The 26,383-nt window shown below is 40.5% G+C and overlaps 1 long non-coding RNA gene across 1 annotated transcript; it reads right to left on the reverse strand.

Annotated features, from left to right (window-relative positions):
- Positions 1–1,257: 1,257 nt before the first annotated feature.
- LOC117521590 lies at positions 1,258–26,231 on the reverse strand. The gene is made up of 3 exons (XR_004563988.1): positions 26,088–26,231; positions 18,065–18,072; positions 1,258–1,268 (listed from the first exon to the last, which is right to left on the reverse strand). It is a non-coding gene; the product is annotated as an uncharacterized LOC117521590 (long non-coding RNA).
- Positions 26,232–26,383: the final 152 nt, after the last annotated feature.

Here is a 26,383-nt window from a genome sequence, read left to right on the forward strand (position 1 = left end):
TAAGTTTGGACGAAGTGCACACTTAGTCCACATGATGCAGGAATGTTGGGCAAACCGTGTAATGTCGTCCCTGTTGCCAATGCCTCGTACACCTGTTGCTACAACTATTTGCGCACACAAGTGCCTGAAAGACAAAGTGTGTGCTGTGCGAACCCATTGCACCATCTCGCGGCAGGTGACGACCAAATTCCAGGTGACATGCACGAACACCTAACACCGCTCGCATGGCACTTAGAAAATGTGTGGCCAGTCGCTCTCTTGGCACAACAAGAGACTGTAGACAATCACTGTCGTACTGCTGTGAAATTTGTCTAAGTTCCCCACGAGTGTGACTTTGCAAACACAAACTGACACGTGGGTTTGTGTGCACCACTCACAGGAGGTGTGACCTCTGACAGAAGCAGCTGTGGTGATCTGTTCTGGACATTCCAGCTACACCATACCTACTGTGTTTGGACAGTTATGGACTAACAACTGTCCACTGTGAGGCGCGTGTGTCTGATTGGTGTATTTACGTGAACATAAATAAAAACATATTTCGCCGTGGTGGCAACAAGCTGCAGCAAGCAATCGCGTGCATGGAGCAGACACTCACAGCCCTCCAGGTTGAAACAGACTGTCAGATCAGAACACGCAACGGGCGATCTGACCGTCACATCACCCACGTGAACTCTGTTCGACATAACACGGTGTCTGTGCTGTGACGCGCCATCCACAAGATGCGTGTCGGGCAGAACATGCGTGTAGCCGACTGGACGCACCTGAGCAGTAGATGTGGACATGATCAGACACTACTTCTCATTCATGTCATTTTATGACTGTATGTCTGTGACCATGGGTCATCACTAGAGGAACAGATGGATGATCATATTTGTATTGCTTGTTTGATCAATGCGGTGTTTTTATATGTTATGGGATTTTAGTTTTTTGTAATACTTCCATGTCCTTCCTGATATGAGGCAGCTTCCCGCAACTTTTAAAGAACAGCTCCATAGCTCAGTGGTAAAGTCTCTGACTGTGGATCAGAGGTTTTGAAAGGTGCGAGTTCACGTCCTCGGTGGTGTTTTTTTACTTCTTCTTTTTTTTTTTATTATTCCACATAAGCGGCATGTTGTGGTTCCACACTTACCAGCTGGTTTTCATTTCTTCCACATAAGCAGCACCATGTGCTGCACCTGGCACTGTTCCTGCTTGACGGACACCGGCACGTGCACGAACTCTCGCACTGGGTTCGTGCAGTACTGCCCATCGGCACGATGTTTCGGGCGCTAATTTCAAACTGTTTTGCCATTTTCATCCAAACGCCGTCCAAACTTCGCAGTATGTGTGAAGGGGCCATTAAGGAATTACAGCGATTTTTATACACAGTCCCCCATTTTTACAGGCCGCAAATAATTGGACAAACCAAATTTAAAGAATATTGGTAATACAAATAATCACTTTTACAGCCAGTTTTCTTTATGCAAATCAGGGAATGGATGCGTGAATATTTCTAAGATCAGTCTTCCGCTGATTTTTGGTCCCAATTTGTGCCCCGTTTCCAAAATTGAGGGCATCTGGCCAGATTGATTAAAATAGCGGGCAAAAGTCATACTACCTACTAATACATGACCACTTACAAACTAGTGTAATGATTGCTGAGTATAGCCGGTTATTGCTGAACACACCAGAGTATGGATGAGACCCATTACATGAGTGTTTGTGTGCATGTGCCAGCGCGTCCACGCATCTCTGCTCAAACATTATTCCAACATTTTTCAAACAAAGCTAAAGTGTATCGGTTGACATCTCAAAAGAAGAGAGCGACATGCTTTTCATGGGATTGATGCTGCAGAGGAGAATCAGAAGAACGTTTCTGCTCACAGAATGGCAGATCCCGATTACTGCATATTGTACACATTGTTCCATTTCAACTCCATTTGTACAGTAATGGTGTAAAGGGGGAGGGGGCGGCTACATTTGTGACCCTGTCCAAATACTTAGGGGCCTGATAGTAGCAGCTGAAACAGGGAACTGCTGTATATGCAAACTGTGAAGGAGGTGCACTTTAAATCTGGGGCAATAAGTTTCCTGCTGCCTCAACAACAAACTAGGAATCTAGTCCGATCTCACCAGGAAGGAGGGAACTGAGAAAGAAGGGTGTGCCTGTGTGTGTTAAAAACATCTGATTTAGCAGGGAAACGTGAGTGTCTGTCTCCCTGCGGAGCGGCAAACCAGGCCACAGTATTGTACTCTCATTGCTCCTCCTCTGTCAGCCTCTCGCTCACGATCAACGCTTCTATTTTTGAGTCAAAGCCTCCGATCCTCCTTGGGTACAACAAAGTTTCCCAGAGATACGACCTGGACTTGACCAGAAACTGGCAGATAGAGTAAATATCCTTGCAAACCTTCTGATCCAGCACTTGCTGCTGCTACCATCTTTATTTGGTAACATGATTGCATGAAGCATTTCAAGAATTTCTGTTTATTTATTTTTGTACATGCGAATCACAGGACCTGTTTGGAGATCAATTAAAAAAAAGGTTGATCTAACTGGGCTTTGCATGTTTAGATGTGTGTGCACGTCATTTTGTACATGCATGTGTGCATGTACACTAATCACGGCAGCCAGCCTGATACCTTCCAGCACCTTTGCTGATATTCTTGTCTCCTCCTTCCTCACTGGATTAGGAACCTGTGCAGCTGCCTGATGGGAAACAGAGCTTCCACATCAGTGATCAGAGAGGTGGGATCCTCTTATATTATTCCTAATGGTGCCTTATAACAACTAAGTCATTCTCCCGTTTTTTTAATGTCGTCTGTGGATGATTTGGTGACACATTCTACTAATGGAGAATCAGCTCAGACACTCACTGATAATGTAGTGTTATGAAGAATATTCTTTTAAAGAATATTTTGTGATTCCCCAGTTAGGGATCTACACCTTTCCTATTCATAATGAAGCATTTTTGAAAATTTTATGTGTTATTAGTAGCAGTATCAGTAGTATTAGTATAACATATATTTACATAGCCATTTCAGTTCTAAATACAGTGCTTCACAAATTCAAAAATTTTATAAAATTGTCTTTTTCTTCTTATTATTGCATTTGTTTATTTAGTGGAGGTGATGGTCTTGTGGTTAAGTGTTGGGCTTGAGTCCAGAGGCTCCTTGGTTCAAATCCCAGCCTGACTGGAAAATCACTAAGGGTCCTTGGGCAAGGTCTTTAATCGCCTAGTTGCTCCCGGTGTGTAGTGAGTGCCTTGTGTGGCAGCATCCTGACATCGGGGTGAATGTAAGGCATTATTGTAAAGCGCTTTGAGTGTCTGATGCAGATGGAAAAGCGCTATATAAATGCAGTCCATTTACCATTTATATAGCACTTGTACATGCAGTGATCCACAAATGAATATATATATATTTTTTTTCTTCTTCTTGTTACTATATTATTAAAGCACAACACTATAAAATTAATGTCAATCCTCCACAGCTGACTTTCAGTTTACAGTTAAGTACGAGTGAAAGTAGCCTAAAATGTCTGAATACATACACACTTTTTCATTTTTCAACATTGAAGCTTAGTAAAAATACAAGGTGGAGTGAAGAGATAAGGATTTTCACCCAAGATAAAACAAATCAAATCTAGCCTTGAGTCTGCTAAGTGCTTCCTGAAGAACATTTAATGATACAGAACTATTTAAAGACATATTACAAAATAATAATCTACAAATAACCTTTGATTCTGCACAGTGTATGCACAAGCCACACTGCTGACAAAACGCCACACATGTTCCCTCGTGTTCCCTCACTGAAAAACGCACGGTGCACTCCTTGAGCTCTGCCCACTGACACACCTGTCATAATTAGTTGCATAGGATTCTGTGACCTGTTCCAGTTTATGATGTAGCAAATCAAGCCCTTCCATTAGGGAGGGGTGTTATTTCAAAAAATTTGGAAATCTATAAATGTTTGCATGGAATATGGAAATATACATGGAATAAACCATAGCAGGATAAATTTTGGGTCATTTGGTTCCAAAAACCCATATGGACGGAGCCAGTGAAGATATTGGGTTCAAAAATCCCCAAAAATATCGACGAAAACCGCTGAACCTAGAGACTTGAAATTTGGCTCCAAATGTTGCTTGACCCCAAGTTTATATTCAACTCCTATAGTAACAATAAGCCTATCTGTTGTTTTTTAAGAGTAATTGACAAAAAACCTAATTTCAGTACATATGTTACGATTAATTGTAACAAACAAAATCTGTGTAGTTTTTATTTCAGGAACATCAGTTGAGTATAATCATCACATGTAAAGAACATCATGGCCACAATGAACTAATTATAAGCAACAGAGTGGTTTTCTATGTCAACAGCACATATACGACACACGTGTTACTTGGAATTTTCAAACGCTCCGTCCATATGGGTTTTTGGATCCAAATGACCTAAATGTATGCTGCTATGGTTTATTCCATGTATATTTCCATATTCCATGCAAACATTTATAGATTTCCAATTTTTTTGAGATAGCACCCCTCCCTACTTCGTTTATGAGGAACTCAGATTTCAGGCAAGTGAAAAGAAATTGGTCATTAAAATAAAAAAGTAAGAAAATAAAAGAAAGAAATAATGAAAACAACATTGTGACAACTGATCACACGTCACAGCGTGCAGGAAAAATCAAAGTTATTTGCAGAGGAAACCATAAGAATTTTTTTGTTGTTGGGGAGATGAGTATCTTTTCATTCTTTCCTTATTTTCATCACATTCTTCATTTTATAGCAACAATGTGAAGCCCGACGTGATGTTAAAAGAAACGCTCCGAGTCCCGTACAGCCAATTGTATAAGAGATCTGCAACCCGAGAGAAAAAGAGTGAAATAGAAAATACAATCAGTGAGAAAATTTGCAAAATGGAGAATAATGACAAGCATGTGAGTGGAAAATAGGTGAACAAGGGACAAAGAGAGATGTGAGTCTAAAAAAGTGTCATTGCCAGGCTTCTGTTCGGCATGAGTGACATAGTATGCAGCCTGGTGGTGTGTGAATAGTTTGAGTGCACATGCACAGTGCCAGTGAGACAGCTCTATGGTTCCATTGATGGGACCGGGAGGGAGCTGTCCCTTTCTGTAGAGCTAATGAAGCCTGGGTCCACCAGCATAAAGGAGAGCAGGGAGTTTGCACTGCGCTTCTTCACCCATTCACTCCATTCCTTCCTTTACTCGGCTCCTGATGAGGTAATGCTTTCTGCCTTAAAGTGACACCATATATGTAATGCACCTTTACACATCCTTTACAACTACTGGACGGCAAAATCTTCTACATAAGTGCAGCCAGCTCCATAAATATTTAGGCAATGATACAATTTTTGTAATTTTGTTTTTGTAATTTTTCACCATAATGAAGATGAAATGAAACAAGATGTGCTTGCAGTGCAGACTTTTAGCCTTTATTCAAGGCGGTCAAGCAAACATATTGCATTAACCACTTAGGAGTTGCAACCATGTTTACACATAGCCCCTCTGTTTTTATGAGACCATAAGTAATTGGACAAATGGTTCTCAAGACCAGGTACCTAAGTGGCTCTACTCTACTCTTTTCTACTCTCCTATTTTACTCTTCCTCTTTAGATATTTAGATATACCTTTATATACTAGCATAATTCCACCTTAGAACTGGAATATAATATATAAGATAAACCTTACTGAATTTTCATGATTATTATTGATAGAAGTGATCACTTTTATAGCCACTTTTATTTAAGTCAGGGGATGGATACATGAATATTTTCAAGTCACTGGCTATGTATTGGACTACATTTACATCAATCAATAAGAAATACAAACAGTGTGGTACTGTATGGTAAATCTGTCTGGAGTAGGGAGTTCTCAAAGTCACCACCCAGATAACACTGTAGGAGTTACTGGCTTCTGTGGCTGTGACTAGAGAAACTGTGCTTCATGTAACTTTTGTCTAGTTGCACCACCAGTCATATAGTGTCATGGTGGAGTGGCACAAAGAGGGATTTTCATGCAAGATAAAACAAATCAATTCTAGGCTTGAGTCTGCTATGTGCTTCCTGAATCCTTGTATAACTGGTGATGCAACAGCTGCCCTATGTACACTTTCTCCAATCACAGTCACATAAGCCTATAACCCTTTTAGAGTTATCTTGGTGGCTTCCCTCACATGTTTCCTTCTTACACAGTCACAGACATATTCACCCAACAGTTCCATACTGTTTGTGTTTCTTAATGAGTGATGTAAATGAAGTCCAAGACATACTCAGTCACTTGAAAATGTTCCTGTAACCATCCCCTGACTTGTCTGAAGGAAACTGGCTGTAAAGGTAATAATTTGTATGCACAATAATCCTTATATTTAGTCAATCTCATTACTTGTGGGCCTTAAAAATGGATGAACTACATAAAATGGCTTTAATTACGTCCACCAAGGACATAATAAAATCATTGGTGTTTATTTATTTGTCTGTCTGTCTGTCTGTTAGCAAGATTACGTCAAAACTACTGCACAGCTTTTGACAAAATTTTCACCACAGATAGATATTAGGCCATGTAAGACTCCATTAAATTTTGCACATCATCTGGATCCGGAATCTGGAACAAAATTTAATTTTCTACAGGCTTTGAAGGATTCCAAAAACTACTTCATGGATTCTCACCAAATTTGCACCACCACAGATAGACATTTGAGCATGGAAGACTCCATTAAATTTTGGAGGTAATCCGGATCCGGATTGGTGGTCGCCAGAAATCTCACATTGCTCTTGTTCCTAGATGGAAAATGCAATATATAAGTTAAAGCTAAAAGTCTGTACCACAAAACCATCTTGTTTAATTTCAGCTCCATCGTGGTAGGTCACAGAGGCAAAAAGACAAACTATCATTGTCCAGTTACTTATGAAAATGACGGTCATCTTGCTCATGGACACAGTCCAATGTGATAAACAAACTATGGTTGAAGGAGAGCAACATTCTGGCACCAAATGAGATTTTCCAGTTTGAGGTGATGGAAATCAAGCTTAACTCCACTTTCTGTACACATGTTGGAAAACCCAACAGCTTTTCTCGTTCCCCCAGCATGAAAATTGGTAGTTTTGTTGCAAGGCTGCCATCCGTCTAGAATGAGACAAAGACAGGCACCACGCTGCAGTCGGAGACCAATGTGTCACTCAGAGAAGAAATGTCACAGAAAGCAGAGACGCGACGAGAAAAGACTTTGAGACAACACAATCGCACTTCCAGCAGGGGATGTCTGACTTCAGGCTGCCTGCCTGTCTGCCGCTCCGCTGTGACTACAAGATGATGAAGGAGCTCTTGTCCGAGTCTACACCCAGTCTAGTCCTCTCTGAACGACCGCTTTCAGCTAACAATAGACAGCGCCGCTTATCCCGGCAACTTCATTAGCATCCCGCAGAACCCTGACAACCCAAGTGGCTCGAAACACACACGGGCCAGACAGACCCTTTTCTGGCCTTGACCCTTTGACCTTTGGGTCCTCTTTCACCTGCTGCAATTGCATTCACCTCGCCGGCGCCTGGCTGTTCTGCATATGTTCTCCGTACATTCCCACGCTCCGAGTGCACACTTTTTGACACACACAGACGTATTCATGGAGACATTATGTAGATTCACATTGTGTCTGGCTGTCTGACTCTTTTGACATTGTGACACCTCCCTGACGTCATCGTTTTTAGCAGAGGGCGTACTTTCGTTTCCCTCTGTTGATCACTAAACATGTGACTGGCAGAGAGGCACATAGTCAACGAACACTGAAGAAAGTGAAGCTTCAGCTTTGGTCTCAGTGTCCTTTACGGTGAAGCTGACTATCTGTTTTCTCGGCACATCAAGGGTAAATGCATGACCCCCCCTTCACTTCTCCTTCCGCTTCCTGATTTTTCACCTTCTGTCATTGGACGAGAGCAGCCTCGCATCTCCTTATTGGGTAGCGTAACGGGCAAAAACGGTGATGCGTTTCACACGAGGCTTCAGTACAGTCGGAGTGTCATTGTGAGAAATGAAAAAGACGCGCTTGACTCGTGACGTTCGGTCTGTCTCGGAGCACAGCATATGGCCGCCCTCATCTCACTATGCAAATGGACCAGACGTAGACAAACTAGCCCCCGACCCCCCTCCCCCTCCTCCACCTCCCCTCTAGTCCTTCATTAATAGTTCATTCTAAAACCAGACAGCCCCCCTTTACCCAAATAATAACCTCACCATTAACACTCCTCCACTGCCCCCCTGAACCCCATAGTCTAGACCTCACAACCCTCTGTTTGTCCAACCAGACCCCCCCCCACTCCCCACCAAAAAAACCTACCCACCTCCTACCCCTCCCTCCACATTGCTCCTCTCACCTCTCCTCAGCTCCCACGACCAGCAGACAGACCCGGTGATTTGCGTTACTGCCATTTTGCTGCCCGCCGTCGGCCGAACTGTACAGCGCGGCAGCTGCTTTGATGGGCGAATGCAAATATGAACTGTGCATTGTTACTCTGCCATTCAGAAGACCAAAACAAGACCCGCTCAACCGCTCCATCAAACATCACACTGCTGAATTTAGAAACAGAACGAGTGAGATTTGCTTTTATGTGCTCCTGCAGCTCACGGCTCGATTATACTGCGTTATCAGATGACACACATTGAACATTTTTCATGTTATGGAAGGTGTAACAGCGTTGTATTTTTTTTTTTTTTTCTTCAGCAACATGATGCTCCGCAGCCAAAACCCAGTGTGCTTGTAGCACCAGTTTTCTCAGACTGCCTGTTTATATGTACAGTCTATGGCTTATATATTTTATGCACTCAGTAAAATGACTCATTGGATGAGCTCAGTTCAATTTTGTACATGATTTCCATCCAGTAAATAAATGTGGCCTCAACTCAAAGCACATCCATGCAATATAATTTTATTTAATTGAGTTGGGCCACATATATTTATTGGATGGAAATCTTGCCCAAAATTGAATGGAGTTCATCCAATGTTTTTTCTTCTTCTTCTTCTAGCAAAAATCAGTTGTCCTGTGATTTTTTTTTAATCAGTGCCATGGCAACTGGACACCCATGTGCATGAAAATGAGACTATTATGGTCTGCTGGTGTGAAGTTTGTTGAGCCTCCTTAATTAGAGTCTGTGTGCATGTCTGAGTTTCTCTGTTTGCTTATTGCTTTCATCAGTGCATTATGTATATCCATATGTTAAGAAAATATCCTCGTGAGTGTGCATGTGTGACAGCGATTTAAATGCTTAGGCCTAATCCTTTGTACAGTGCGACACAAACATATGCAAGGCACGTCATAGTTGGTACACGCTTGTGATCTCAAATGCAGGGAGTTATCAGTTATCAGACACATTGTAAGGGGCGAATATGTTCGTCTGAGCTGAAAACAAAAGACAGCGAACATGCTTCTACAACCCCGCTCACCTCTGCGCCATCTTCAAGCACAAGCAATTAGCGGCACGTGCCAATGATGTGGTGGTTGGCGGGTAACAGAACGCTAATTAGCTTTAATTTACATGCAACAACAGCAAACGGATACACAGATGGCAGGCGCAACGCTGATGCACCCGCCATCTTTGGCAGAGAGACAGCTGGGCAGCCATTTTGTCTGACACTGTGCCCATTTGATTGGAAAAAAAAAAAAACACACTGGACGGGGGCTCCAGTGAATACAGCTGCTCCTCGATTGCTTTGACTTGTAAAGCCTGTGGCACACAGACACACACACACCTCTGTGTTTTGAGGATGACGTGGTTAACGAAGCCTTGAGATCTTAGCTACATTCTGTGAGCGCTTCTTGTTTATTAAATCCTCAGAGTCTCACTGTTCTACATCTGTGCAAGAACAGGTCCCCTTCTACATGTACAATGTTCAAAATATGGTGGCCGAGAGAGGCCACATAACTTCCAAATGCAGAAAACCCAAATACAAAACAACAACAACAAACCCAAACGTACATCAATTCCACAATAGGTATGTCAGATTAAGTCAGTTTGTGGTCAGGATTTCGTTATGTTAGTAATGATGTTGTCTAAACATCATAAAAAATATCACAAATTGATGTCAAATCATGATATCCTTGTGACATTATGGCATGATGCCATTTGGGTGTTGTTTTGTAGGTCTGTGCTGAAACATCCACACAGGACATTCAGCAGACGTCATGCAGACGTTATAAGATTGGTTGGTTGTCTTGCATTTTTTTCAGAAAATGAAACGATAGAGCATGGGAAATGCAGCCCACAGTGCATCATTCCTGTAGGAACAAGAGTAAATCCGTTTGCAGGAATATTGTAGCTAGGTGGGGAGTTTTCTGTTATTTTAAGGCCAGCAAACAGTTGACGTAAATGCAACATTGTAGTTATGGTTTTATATATATTTCTTATCTTTTTTTAATATTTATTTTTGTGTCATGGGGAGGTGATAGTGTAGCGGTTAACCGGTGGGCCTGAGACCAGGGGATGCTCGGTTCAAACCACCATCAGGCCAGAAAATTTCTACGGGCCCTTGGGCAAGGTCCCTAATCCCCAAGTTGGTTCCAGTGTGACTGTGTGCCTTGCATGGCAGCACCCTGACATTAGTGTGTGAATGCGGGGCATCAATGTACACTGAAAAAAGAACCAACTCAATTGAATTGTTTCAATTGGTAATATCTAAATGAATTAAGTTCTTTGAAATTAAGTTAATAAATTAGATTAACACGTGTTAATCTGCATATGTTAAAAGTGCAAGTGTGTGAGCTTGACATTCAAGGTGAATGCACATGGCTTTCAATACCTTTGAGTAAAACCAAACATTTTCCAGTAAAATATTGGTTCCACTTCATCATCCTATGAGAAATATTGCAACATTTCTGTTAGTCTACAGAATAATATTGTGGCAACGTCACTTTCTGATGTCATTATGGCTAAGAAAAATTATAACGCAATGCTAAAATACCCTCAGCCGTATAAGCATAAAAATGGGGCACAGAATGTGACCTTTTGACCTCTTAAAATAGGTCCACGTTAGCCATCTCTGAACTTGTCCAAGGTCTGTGTCCCAAGAATGGTCTCTGTGAATTTGAAGACCCTGGCAATAATAGGACTGGACTTATGCTGACCAGAGACAGACAGACGGAGGGACAGAAAGTCTTTGCAATACCTGATGGCCCTTATTTTGGCGTTCGGTACAAATGATATGACAACATACAATTGTTTGCGGGGAAGTTGCATTAAAAACATCCTGCAAATTGGACACGAGGTTGAAAACAAAGGAAACAAATATAAACTGCAGCACATAAAATACTATAATTTGATGTGTCTACGTTTGTACGTGCGTTGTGTGAATTTGCAGCAGACAAGTTATCAAATTGTTGCATGGACTGCAGGTTACAGTGGTAAAATAAGTATTAAACACCTCATCATTTTTCTCAGTCAATGTACGAGGTCTGTCCATAAAGTATAGGTCCTTTTTATTTTTTTCAAAAACTATACGTATGGATTTCATTCATATGTTTTTACGTCAGACATGCTTGAACCCTCGTGCGCATGCGTGAGTTTTTCCACGCCTGTCGGTGACGTCATTCGCCTGTGAGCACTCCTTGTGGGAGGAGTCGTCCAGCCCCTCGTCGGAATTCCTTTGTCTGAGAAGTTGCTGAGAGACTAGCGCTTTGTTTGATCAAAATTTTTTCTAAACCTGTGAGACACATCGAAGTGGACACGGTTCGAAAAATTAAGCTGGTTTTCAGTGAAAATTTTAACGGCAGATGAGAGATTTTGAGGTGACACTGTCGCTTTAAGGACTTCCCACAGTGCGAGACGTCGCACAGCGCTCTCAGGCGGCGTCATCAGCCTGTTTCAAGCTGAAAACCTCCACATTTCAGGCTCTATTGATACAGGACGTCGTGAGAGAACAGAGAAGTTTCAGAAGAAGTCGGTTTCAGCATTTTATCCGGATATTCCACTGTTAAAGGAGATTTTTTTAATGAAAGACGTGCGCGACGCTCCGCCACAGGAAAAACACCTCTGTTGGAAGCCTTAAGGACAAGTTGGAACATGTCCTGCTGTTAAACAATTTCTCATATACTCACTCCACTGAAAGCCATCAAAAGCCGCCTGAATTTTACAAATGGTTATCAACACGGAGGTGTTTTTCCTGTGCCGCCGCTCCATGCCGGCTGCGTCCTGACGCGCGGACCCGTCCGCACGTCTTTCATTAAAAAAATCTCCTTTAACAGTGGAATATCCGGATAAAATGCTGAAACCGACTTCTTCTGAAACTTCTCTGTTCTCTCACGACGTCCTGGATCAATAGAGCCTGAAATGTGGAGGTTTTCAGCTTGAAACAGGCTGATGACGCCGCCTGAGAGCGCAGCGCGACGTCTCGCACCGTGGGAAGTCCTTAAAGCGACAGTGTCACCTCAAAATCTCTCATCAGCCGTTAAAATTTTCACTGAAAACCAGCTTAATTTTTCGAACCATGTCCACTTCGATGTGTCTCACAGGTTTAGAAAAAATTTTGATCAAACAAAGCGCCAGTCTCTCAGCAACTTCTCAGACAAAGGAATTCCGACGAGGGGCTGGACGACTCCTCCCACAAGGAGTGCTCACAGGCGAATGACGTCACCGACAGGCGTGGAAAAACTCACGCATGCGCACGAGGGTTCATGCATGTCTGACGTAAAAACATATGAATGAAATCCATATAGTTTTTGAAAAAAATAAAAAGGACCTATACTTTATGGACAGCCCTCGTATTTCTAAAGGTGCAGTTGACATGAACCTTTCACCAGATGTTGGTAACAACCCAAGTAACCTACACATCTAAAGAAATCAAAACAAATGAGTACAGAAATTAGTGTTATGTGTAATAAAATGAAATGACACAGGGACAAAGTATTGAACACGCTTACTGAAATTTATTTAATACTTCGTACAAAAGCCTTTGTTGGTAATGACAGTTTCAAGATGCCTCCTGTATGGAGAAACTAGTCGCATGCACTGCTCAGGTGTGATTTTAGCTCATTCTTCCACACAAACAGTCTTCAAATGTTGAAGTTTCCGTGGACCCCTTTTATGAACTCTGATCTTTATCTCTTTCCATAGATTTTTTTTATTGGATTCAAGACAGGCTTATTTTCATTCTCTGAAACCAACTGAGTTTCCTTGGCTGTGTATTTGGAATCACTGTCTTGCTGAAATATCCACCCTCGTTTCATCTTCAGCATCCTGGTAGATGGCAGCAGATTTTTATCAAGAATGCCTCGATACAGTTTACCAGTCATTCTTCCTTCAATGATATGGAATTTGCCATTGCTGTCTGTTGAAAAACAGCCCCACACCATAATCTTCACTGTCGGTATGGTGTTTTTGAAGTGATGAGTAGTGCCACTTACGGTGTGTATTATGGCATCCAAAGAGTTAAATTTTGGCCTCATCTGTCCACACATCCAGAAAGTATTGACGGTGTGGCACTTTTTCCTTTTTCTATGTTGCAGCCTTATTAAAAAATGGGTGAAATTCACATTTTTCTTCAAAATTCTACACACAATACCCTATAACGACAAGGTGAAAAAGTTTTTTTTTATTTATTTATTTATTTTTTTAGATTTTTTACATAGTTGACAGTGCATGTGAGAGCACAAGCCAAGCATGAAGTCAGAGGAATTGTCTGTAGACCTCTGAGACAGGATTATCTCAAGGCAAATCTGGGGAAGGGTACAGAAACATTTCTGTTGCTTTGAAGGTCCCAATGAGCACAGTGGCCTCCATTATCTGTAACTGGAAGAAGTTTGGATCCACCAGGACTCTTCCTAGAGCTGGCCGCCCGTCTAAACTGAGCAATCAGGGGAGAAGAGCCTTCATCAGGGTGGTGACCAAGAACTCGATGGTCACTCTGTCAGAGCTCCAGCATTCCTCTGTGGACACAGGAGAACCTTCCAGAAGGACAACCATCTCTGCAGCAATCCACCAATCAGCCCTGTATGGTACAGTGGCCAGACAGAAGCTACATCTCAGTAAAAGGCACATGGCAGCCCACCTGGAGTTTGGCAAAAGGCACCTGAAGGACTCTCAGACCATGAGAAACAAAATTATCTGGTCTGATGAGACAAAGATTGAACTCCTTGACCTGAATGTCAGGCATCATGTTTGGAGGAAACCAGGCACCATCCTACAGTGAAACATGGTGGTGGCAGCATCATGCTGTAGGGATGTTTTTCAGCAGCAGGAACTGGGAGACTAGTCAGGATTGAGGGAAAGATGAATGCAGCAATGTACAGAGACATCCTGGATGAAAACCTGCTCCAGACCCACCTGGTCTCACGGCAAGTTGTGATTCAGCAGCACGAAATATACATTAATCTATTGGTTTGTGATATTGTGACGAAAAGCGCCTCATTTTCGTCACAGCAGCACAAATTCATTCTAATTCATTCCGGCTGTATGAAATTAAAAGTGAAGTGGGGGGGGGGGGGGGGGGTGTCAGGTGGTTATGGTTAGGGTTGGGTGAAGGAGTAGGGTTAGTAATAGTGAGTTAAACAAAACCCCGTCACGAAAATTTGACTAATTTCATGACGGGAGCATGAAAACAAAAACAAAACAAAAAAAAAAAAAACGTGAGACTGGTCTGTCCAGAGGGCTCTTGACCTCAAACTGGAGTGACAGTTCATCTTTCAGCAGGACAATGACCCTAAGCACACAGCCAAGATATCAAAGGAGTGGCTTCAGGACAATTCTATGAATGTCCTTGAGTGGCCCAGACCTGAATCTAATTGAACATCTCTGGAGAGATCTGAAAATGGCTGCGCACCGACATTCCCCATCTGACCTGATGGAGCTTGAGAGGTGCTGCAAAGAGGAATGGGAAAAACTGCCCAAAGATCGGTGCACCGAGCTTGTTCAAGAAGACCTGAGGCTTCGGCATCAAAACGTTTGATGCCGAAATGAGCTCCAACATGCTTTTTCTTCAGCAATGGAGTCTGGATGGAGTGTGTGTATAGGCCATGGTTTCTGAGTGCACAACTTATTGTTTTCTTTGAAACAATTGTTCACTTGCTCTCCACAAGTGGTCCTTGGCTCTTGGACAACTTTTCAAATAATTCTTTTCACTCCTCTGTCAGAAATCTTGCGAGGAGCACCTGGTCGTGGCCGGTTTATTGTGAAATGATGTTCTTTCCACTTTCAGATTATGGCCCCACAATGCTCACTGGAAGAATCAGAACTTTCAAAGTCTTTCTGTAACCAATGCCATCGGTATGTTTTGCAACAATAAGGTTGCAAAGATTTTGAGAGAGCTCTTTGCTTTTACCATCATGATATGTTTCTTGTGTGACACCTTGGTAATGAGACACCTTTTTATAGGCCATCATTTGGGACTGAACCAGCTGACATTAATTTGCACTGACAAGAGGTAGGATTGCTTTCTAATTACTGATAGATTTCAGCTGGTGTCTTGGCTTTCCATGCCTTTTTGCACCTCCCTTTCTTCAGGTATTCAATACTTTTCCCTGTAATATTTCACATTATTACACATAACTTAATTTCTGTACTTATTTGTTTTGGTTTCTTTATATGTCTGTATTACTTTGGTTGTTACTGGCATCTGATGGACATCTCATGTCAGTAGCACCTTTAGAAATGTAAATAATGAGAAAAATGGTGATGTGTTAAATATTTATTTTACCCACTATATATTTGTGTTCTCTGGGTTTGCCATATGTTTTTATGCAACTGCCTGTTTGCTGAATAGATTTTTTTTTTTTTGAATATGTGTTATTTGCTTTCTCTAGTTTGTCTTAATTTGGAAGTGCTGTGGCCTTTCTTGGCCACCATACTAAAACACCGGAGACAACGAAAAGACACCCCACCAGAAATATCTTATTTGCACAGAACGTCACTCGATTGCCAAAAGCCCCAACAGATGTAAAACACGATTGTCATGATCCCATCCAGCACTTATCATTAGTAGCTAACACAAACATCTCAAGACCTACATATATTAATGACCTTCCTCTGCTTGTCCAATGTATGCATTGCATTTTTTATTTTTACTTCCCAGATATGCTGTTGTATCCTAATAATACTCAACAGATGATGCTCCGATGGATATTAAAAGTTTAATTTCTGATCAAACATTCAGCTGCTTCTAATAGCTTGGCCTTTTGGTGATGAGTAGAGAACTGAAACAAAGTGACCATTACAATGTCGCATGTTCAAATTTGGCTCATAAAACACACAAAAATTAGCGTGTTTGAATATTTAACAGCATGAGTGTGCCATAGTTACATGAAAAGGTGAAGAAAAGAAATTTGTGTGTGCTGCTATTAGCAAGGAAAGAGAATTGAGTAAGTCCAAGAGTGAGACGGTCTGCAAAATCTCTGCAAGTAGCTGCTGTTTTGAAACATATTAGCATCTTTGAACATGCAAAATTACCATAATATACAGAGACATCCCTATCAAGTTGCTTTGGAAATTTTATTGTTAGCAGAAATAACATTAGTGGCCACCAGGACCCTGTGATTAGCAACAAGGCTTCAAAAATAGCACAACTTTACATGTGCCTAAACATGCTCAGACATGCTACTGGACCAAAGGACATTTCAGCCATACGTTTTGGACTAGGACATTCAACACTGTCAAATGTTCCGTCTGTTAGATATATATGTATGTTCATTTATGGTTTTCTTTATTTGTTTTCTGTACTCATTTTGATATTAAAGTAGTTATCTTACTTAGGATTTTATGCTTAGTTTTCACTCTTATTCTTACTTTCCTTTGTTCTCTGTTGGTATGTGCATGTCGAACCGGATTTAACCAGTTTTTTTTACCATTTAGGACAAAGAGAGTTAGGTTACATTATAAATCATATATGTTCCATTACGGCGCGGGTCCTGGGCAGGGGGTTGGACTTCCCTTGATTGCCCACGGGGTCCAATAAGGAAAGGATTTTGCGAAATAAGGTCTGCCTTTGTCACGCCTATGAAATATTTTATAAAAGCTGTTTCCATGTTCGGGATTCTGTAGGGGTGGATCTCGTCTGTCAGAGAAGTTCTACAGAATCCAGGCCTGATATTTTTTCACTGTGACTTTGAATAAATTTAAAAGTGCGGAATAGTTAGAGTTTGCCCTTTGTGAGGGGCAGTGTTACAGAAAGAACCGGGGGAAAAATAACACGTCCTAGGATGTTTTGGCCAAAAATATGCCATAATGTGGACATTTTTGTCGGAAATTACATCTTTCACACCCTAACCCTAATACTAGCCCTTTGTTTTAATAGAAATGGAAATGTAGTTTAAGATAAATGTTGAAAAGAAAGATTACTTGAGCTTCTAGTGTGCTAGAATGTCCAACCTTAATGTTACACTAATATTTGTCAGCATGTATTAGCAGTACACCAAAACGCTCACGGCCAAAGCGTCCACCCACCATCTGACATGTCCATTTAAACTAATATATAAAAGAATAACTGCAAATTATTACGTAAAAGATGCCAACATGGCCCAAAATAGTACAAGCTACGCTAAGTCCTTGGCTTGATCTGTAAGAATATTATCTGTATACGCAGCAATTTTTACAGAGTTACTGACAGATAATGTAAAGACCCATTCACTGACTAACTGACTCACAGACTCACTAATTCACATTGAGTAACACATTATGCTAATTGCAGGGAATATCTGAAAATTCAAAACAAAGTATCATAATATCTCAGTATTAGCATTAATATTACTTTAACAGTTGTATAGTATGTCTATGGTGTAGGTATACTGTTGAAAATTCAAAGCAAAATTTTCAAAGGAAAAAAGTGACGTTTTTTAAACTATATTCAAACCTGTGATATAATAACTTGAGTATTCTTAAGAAATTACACTTTTACGTTATCTGTTGGGAATCATTATGACACAGCAGTATGTACTGTGACAGAAAACTAAAGCTTTGATAAATGTTTCTTCGGCAGAAGGTCATTTATATTTGGATATATATATATATATATATATATATATATATCTTCTTCTTCTTTGTCTTTCGGCTGTTCCCGTTAGGGGTCGCCACAGCAGATCAATCGTTTCCATCTCACCCTGTCCTCTGTATCTTCCTCTGTCACACCAACCACCTGCATGTCCTCTCTCAGCACATCCATGAACCTCCTCTTTGGTCTCCCTCTTCTCCTCCTGCCTGGTGGCTCCATCCTCAGCATCCTTCTCCCTATATACCCTGGGTCCCTCCTCTGCACATGTCCAAACCATCTCAATCTCGCCTCTCTGACTTTGTCTCCAAACCGTCCCACCTGAGCTGTCCCTCTGATATGTTCATTCCTAATCTTGTCCATTCTTGTCACTCCCAAAGAGAATCTCAACATCTTCAGCTCTGCCACCTCCAGCTCTGCCTCCTGTCTTTTTGTTAGTGCCCCTGTCTCTAAACCATACAACATAGCTGGTCTCACTACTGTTTTGTAAACTTTCCCCTTCACCCTTGCTGATATTCTTCGGTCACAAATCACTCCTGCCACCTTTCTCCACCCACTCCACCCTGCCTGCACTCTCTTCTTCACCTCTCTACCACACTCTCCATTACTTTGACAGTTGACCCCAAATATTTAAACTCATCTACTTTCACCACTTCTACTCCTTGTAACTGCACTATTCCACTGGGCTCCCTCTCATTCACACACATGTACTCAGTCTTGCTTCTACTGACTTTCATTCCCCTTCTCTCCAAAGCATATCTCCACTTCTCCAGACTAGACTCAACTTGCTCTCTACTCTCACTACAGATCACAATGTCATCTGCAAACATCATAGTCCATGGGGACTCCTGTCTGATCTCATCCGTCAACCTGTCCATCACCACTGCAAACAAGAAAGGACCCAGAGCTGATCCTTGGTGTAATCCCACCTCCACCTTGAATGAGTCTGTCATTCCGACTGCGCATCTCACCGCTGTCACACTATTCTTGTACATGTCCTGCACTACCCTAACATACTTCTCTGCCACTCCAGACTTCCTCATACAATACCACAACTCTTCTCTTGGCACCCTATCATAAGCTTTTTCTAAGTCCACAAACACACAATGTAACTCTTTCTGTCCTTCTCTGTACTTTTCCAACAGTATTCTCAGAGCACTCTTCATCCTCTTTTTCTTTTTCTTTCTTTTTAATATTTATTTCATTCATTTAAAAGAAAAACAGAAAAGCAAAAAACAAAAGCACCACAATACCAGAATGAAAAGGAGCAGAAAGAAGAACAAGTCTTATGATTTCTGCCCCTTTTAACAATACAATCTTTCAATATACAGCATCATAGTCAACATTATTTAACAGATTGCATTTCTTTAACTTGTCACATACCACTGACCCATTTCATAATTATGACCATTAATTAATAGATTACATCACTGACAGGTTATATTTAAACTTAAGACACTCCAAACATTATTAACAGTTTACTTTTTTTTTTTTTACTTTCTTGCAGCCCACTGACTTACTTCATAATTTCATACTTACTTAATACATCTAATTTAATATGTTTTTTAAATAATTTAAGTGACCTTAATTCTTTAATTTCTTTATTAAGATTGTTCCATAATTTGACACCATTTACTGCAATACTCCTTTCCTTTACTTTGGTTCTAAATCTTGGTTTTTTAAAGACTTCTATTCCTTTCAATTTATAACTACTTACTCTTTTTTCAAACATATTTTGAATGTTTGTTGGTAAAGTATTTTTATTAACTTGGTACATCGTTTGTAATATTTTCAAATCAACTAAATCATGAAATTTAAGTACCCTATACTTAATAAACAATGGATTAGATGGATCTCTAAAACCACTGTTACTAATCACTTTTAAAGCTCTTTTCTGCAAAATAAATAAAGGTTGTATATAGGTTGTATATGTTGATCCCCAGATTTCTACACAGTAAGTTAAATATGGGACAATCAATGAATTGTACAATGTTAATAAACCATAACTATTTAATGAATATTTTACTTTATGCAAAACAGCAATGGCTTTCGCTATTTTTCCTTTTATGTAATTTATGTGTGACTTCCATGTAAGATCTTCATCAATCATGACTCCTAAAAATTTCATTTCTTTTACCCTTTGTATATCCATTCCATCTATTTGTAATGACACATTATTTTCTTTCGCTCTATCATTAAACAATATGAAATTTGTCTTATTAATATTTAGTGACAATCTGTTTATATCAAACCAATGTTTAACTTTTTCCAACTCTGTATTTATCACTTGTGCTACTTCCTGTATATCTGATCCAGAGTAAAACAGCGTTGTATCATCAGCAAATAAAATGCTGCCAAGCACATTGGATACATTCACAAAATCATTGATATACAAAATAAACAGTTTGGGTCCAAGTACCGATCCTTGTGGTACTCCATAAATAATGTTACACAATTCTGATTTGGTATTATTTATCTGAACAAACTGTTTTCTATTTTCTAAGTAGCTTTTTACCCACTGATGTGCAACACCTCTTATTCCATATTGTTGTAACTTGTGGAGCAATCTTGAGTGGTCTATAACATCAAAAGCCTTTTTCAGGTCAATAAAAATACTTACAAAATAATCCTTATTATCTATTGTTGTTGATATTTTCTCTATTAGTTCCATAATTGCCATAGCTGTCGAATGTTTTGTTCTGAATCCATACTGAGCATTATTTAAAATATGATGTTTCTCAATAAATTTATCCAATCTTGTTACAAAAACTTTTTCCATAATTTTAGAAAACTGTGGAAGCAATGATACTGGCCTGTAATTAGAAAAATTATGTTTGTCTCCATTTTTATATAATGGGACTACCTTAGCAATTTTCATTTCATCTGGAAAAACCCCAGTTGACAGAGACAGATTACAAATATAAGTAAATGGTTCAATAACAATTTCTATTATACTTTTTACAGTCATCATGTCTAAATCTTCATGGTCAGTTGATCTTTTGCTTACACAGTTTTTTACAATATTTCTTATTTCATCTTTTTCCACATTGTCCAGGAAAATACTATTGACCGTATTTACCAATGTACATAATTTATCTTCTATTATTGGTTTATTTCCCACCAGACTTGACCCTACATTTGAAAAATAATCATTAAACCCATTTGCAACTTCTTTTATATCATATATCTCTTTATTTTCCTTAACAAAGTAATTTGGAATAGTTTCTTTCGTTCCATCACTATCAATCACACTTTTTATAATTCCCCATGTTACCCTCATATTATCTTTACTCTTATTTAGTTTTTCACTGTAATAATCTTTTTTTTGTTTCCTAATTATTGTTAATAGTTTATTTTTATATTTTTTGTATTTATGTTCTGATTCCTTTGTTTGCAATTTTAAAAAGCACCTGTATAAATAGTTTTTCTTTGCACAAGCATTTTTTATTCCCTTTGTCAGCCATGGTTTATTTACTCTTTTCTTACTAATTTCAATTAATTTACAATTTTTATTGTATGATTTCATCAATATTTTCATAAATGAGTTATATGCTACATTAACATCACTGACATAAACTTCTTCCCAGTTTTGATTTTTAAGGTCATATTTTAATGCCTCTAAGGCTTTTACTGACTTATCTCTTTTAAAGTTTATATCAGTTTTTTTGTTGTACCTATTTTTATATTTAAATATTGAAAAAATTGGTAAATGGTCGCTAATATCTGTCATGAAGATCCCATTCTTGATAATTTCATCTGTTCTGTTTGTAAATATATTATCAATTACCGTTGCACTTTGCGATGTAATTCTGGTTGGTTTTGTTATCAAGGGGAATAACCCCAAACTATACATTGTATTCACAAAATCACTTAATCTTTGGCAGCTGGAGCTTTCTATGTTAATATTAAAGTCCCCACACATAAAAAGCGTTTTGTTTTTAATTTGATGGAATAATTCAATTATTTTATCTGTAAATTTCACAACACAAGAATCTGGTGCTCTGTATACACAACTAATTAAAATATTCTTAGATGTTTCATGTACAAGTTCCACTGTTACAATTTCTATGACATCATTCATAATTGTCATTTCTTCAACAATTGTACACATCAGATCTGTTTTTGTATACAGAGCAATACCACCGCCTTTTTTATATCTTCTGTTTACAAAATACAGCTCATATCCCTCCATTTGAACTTCATCCATGAGATCATCTTTAAGCCAAGATTCAGTGATTGCAACAATACTAAATCTATTTTTAAACTGATTTAAATAATCTTTTATTTGTGACATTTTACAATACAAGCTTCGACTGTTTATATGTATGAGTGACAGGGTATCTTCTGCAATTTTTTCACTATTCAGCTGTTCTACCGTATAATACTCACAACCAATCGTTTTTAAGTCAAATATACTTTCATCAATATTAGTGTCTATGTCATATATTTTATCCTCTGTTTCCATGTTTGATCTGATTTTTTGTTGGTCCAATTACCAACAGATGTTATATTTGATTGTCTATTCAGGTCTGTATTTCGTAAGGTCCTCCATGTTTTTGATTTGTATACTGTTTGTTCCTTCTTTCACTCTAATCCACACCCTACAATTCCAGACCCATGTAGCAACAATATGTTTCTGTTTTCTTAGTAGTCTTGCTTCCCTAGCAATATCTGCATTTTTTTTTGTTAGATGCTCATTTATATAGACACTCGTTCCTTTCAAATTCTTTGCCTGTCTTAATAACTCATATTTATATTTTCTGCTTGTAAATCGTATAACAATGTTAGATAGTTTATTTTTTCTATCTTTAGTTGGAATAGTATAACAGTCTGATATTGTGTCTTGATGGATGACAACACCTTTTTGATATAAAAAGTTTGTAACTTGTTGTTCCAATGATTGTCTTTCTTCAGGTGGTGCATCCTCCCCACTGGCTCCACCAGAATCCACCACCCTTGCATATGTCCGATGCCTTGTTTTTAGTCCAGATATTATAACGTCATCTTTTCTAGTAAATTGTTCAAGTTCATCTACACGTTGCTCAAGTTTCTTAATGATCTTGTCCTTCTCTTTAACCAGATTTTGGAGTTCTTTAATTTCCACCATCAGTTTGTCTAGATTAGACATGTCTTTTGATATATGGTTTAATGAGGTCTTTATCTCCTCTATATCTTCCTCGAGTTTATCTGTTTTCCTGGGTGGTGCCATGCCGACTGTCGTGGCTCAGTATGGCCACTATTGATTACAAAAACAATTCTCACCAGTAGCCTCCACCACCACAGGTCCGGTAGCCGCACCCCAACCCTCCCCGTTGCTAACCTCGTTCACAGCCGCCCCAGCCACGGTCGTAGCCGCCGCCAGCCCTGGATGTAGCTGCTGCTAGCCGCGGATGTAGCCGACGCCTCGGGCCTGGATGTATTGCCGCCACCGATGCCTCGGGCCTGAAAGAACCGCCTCCACCGATGCCTCCGCTGCTAGCCTCGGACGTAGCCGCTGTTAACCTCGGATGTAGCCGACGCCTCGGGCCTGGATGTATCGCCGCCACCGATGCCTCGGCCTGGATGAACCGCCTCCACCGATGCCTCCGCCGCCAGCCACGGATGTAGCCGCTGCTAGCCTCGGATGTAGCCGCTGCTAGCCTCGAACGTAGCCGCTGCTAGCCTCGGACGTAGCCGCTGTTAGCCTCAGATCTAGCTGACGCCTCGGGCCTGGATGAACCGCCTCCACCGATGCCTCCGCTCTGACTGCCTCACGGTCGCAGGAAGACTGTTCCTCTGGATGGGTGCACAATGAGAAAAGGCTCTTTGACCTGCTGACTTCTTCACCCTGGGAACACAGAGAAGTCCCGCATCCTTGCAGGAGCGACGGTCACGTCTCGCCACAAACGTGTGCTTGAAAGACACTCTTCATAGCAGCCCTCACTTCTTCCTTGCTAATCTCTTGTACTTTCTGATTTACTCTCACCACATCATCCAGCCTTTTCTCTCGCTCATTTTCTTTATTCATCAACTCTTCAAAATATTCCCTCCACCTTCTCAGCACACACTCCTCACTTGTCAGCACATTATCATGTGCATCTTTTACCACCCTTACCTGCTGCACATCCTTTCCAGCTCTGTCCCTTTGTCTGGCCAATCGGTACAAGTCCTTTTCTCCTTCCTTACTATTCAACTTCTTGTACAGCTCGCAATATGCCTTTTCCTTTGCGTTTGCCACTTCTCTTTTCGCCTTACGCCGCATCTCCTTGTACTCCTGTCTACTTTCTTCATCTCTCCGACTATCCCAAAACTTTTTTGCCAACCTCTTTCTCCTTATGCTTTCCTGGACCTCTTCATTCCACCACCAAGTCTCCTTGTCTTCCTTCCACTGTCCAGATGTCATACCCAGTATTGTCCTAGCTGTCTCCCTCACCACATCTGCAGTACTTTTCCAGTTGTCCAGAATTGCTTCCCCTCCAACCAGTGCTTCTCTCACCTGCTCCTTAAATTTCACACAACAGTCTTCCTCCTTCAGCTTCCACCATCTGATCCTTTGTTGAGCTCTCACTCTCTTCTTCTTCTTTACCTCTAAAGTCATCCTACAAACAACCATCCTGTGCTGTCTAGTGACACTCTCTCCTGCTACCACCTTACAGTCTGTGATTTCTTTTAGCTTGCATCTCCTATAAAGAATGTAGTCCACCTGTGTGCACCTTCCTCCACTCTTATATGTTACCCTGTGCTCCTCCCTTTTCTTAAAGTAGGTATTCACCACAGTCATTTCCATCCTTTTTGCAAAATCAACTACCATCTGTCCTTCCCCATTCCTATCCTTGATACCATATCTACCCATTACTTCCTCATCACCTCTGTTCCCTTCACCAACATGCCCATTGAAGTCTGCTCCTATCACCACTCTTTCATGCTTGGGCACACTCTCCACCACCTCATCTAACACACTCCAGAAATCTTTCTCCTTCATCTCACAACCTACCTGTGAGGCATATGCACTGATGATATTCATCATCGCCCCTTCAATTTCCAACTTCACACTCATCACCCTGTCAGACACTCGCTTAATCTCCAACACACTTTTAACATACTCTTCCTTTAAAATGACCCCAACACCATTTCTCTTCCTGTCCTCACCATGTACCCACCGCCGATGCTCCTGCTCTTACTTCCCTTCCACTTGGTCTCTTGCACACACAGTATGTCTACCTTTCTCCTCTCCATCATATCAGCCAGCTCTCTCCCTTTACCAGTCATACTACCAACATTCAAAGTCCCCACTCTCATTTCCACCCTTCTAGTTTTCTTCTTCTCCTGCTGTTCGTGGCAACGTTTTCCTCCTCTTCTTCGTTGTCTTCGCCCACCAGTAGCCCAATTTCCACCAGCACCCTGTTGGGCAATAGCACCTGTGGCGGATGTTGTTAACCCAGGCCGCGACCGATCCAGTATGGGAATTCGATTCTGAGTCTGCATAGTTCGGTTGGCTTGTTTTACGCCGGATGCCCATCCTGACGCAACCCTCCTCATTTATCTGGGCTTGGGACCGGCACTCAGAATGTACTGGCTGCACACCCCATGTGGCTGAGTTGTGTGTGTATATATATATATATATATATATATATTAGTTATGAGATACCTGTGTTAGCTAGTACAGCATGGGTATACACAACATCTGTGAACATCTTTGGCTACCTTTTGGGCTCACAGGATGCAAATGCTGTATTTCTGATGGGATGTTCATCTTTCCCTGAAATGGCTCATTTTAGACTCTTGTGACCTATGTCCTGGAAGTCTATATTTGGACTGTAAATCACCCTGCAGTCTTTGTCACTCTCACACACTAGATGAAAATCAGCTCCTTTACATTTAAAGCACCAATCTCAATGTCAGTTTAGTCCCCCCCCCAAAAAAACAATGGGTTCATATTAGAATGAAGCAATTCAATATATGCAGGATTTTTGTTTTAGCTATATGCTACCACCTGTTGGCCTATCATAGCATAGTAACGAGGTGTATAATATGACCCCTTTAATTAGTACCTCCAGAACAAAATGAGGTGTAATCATTCAGCACATAAATGAGGATACCATATCAGGTAATGGCCATGTGTTTAGTGATGTTCATCATGTTAATTAGGAAAAACTTACCGTGTACCCATCTCCAGTAGAAGCTCTTTGCTGTTCAGTCAGGCAAAAAAAAAAAAAAGTGTAACAGATATCACAGAGGTTTTTAAAAAGTGCTGTTCATACTGCATGTCTTTATGGTTGAAAAGATGAATCTACAGCTCGTCATCGCAACAGCAAACAGGCGTGGAGAGAAAATAAAGATCGTACAGTCTCTTTGTCAAATGTAAAAACTGATCAGGGAATAAAGTCGAGCTTGAGGGTGGAGTCAAAAGGTGAACTCCCAAACTGGTTTTTAGACAGCCAGAGACAGGAG

The sequence above is a fragment of the Thalassophryne amazonica genome, chromosome 12, assembly GCF_902500255.1.
Source record: "Thalassophryne amazonica chromosome 12, fThaAma1.1, whole genome shotgun sequence".
Taxonomy (NCBI): Eukaryota; Metazoa; Chordata; class Actinopteri; order Batrachoidiformes; family Batrachoididae; genus Thalassophryne; species Thalassophryne amazonica.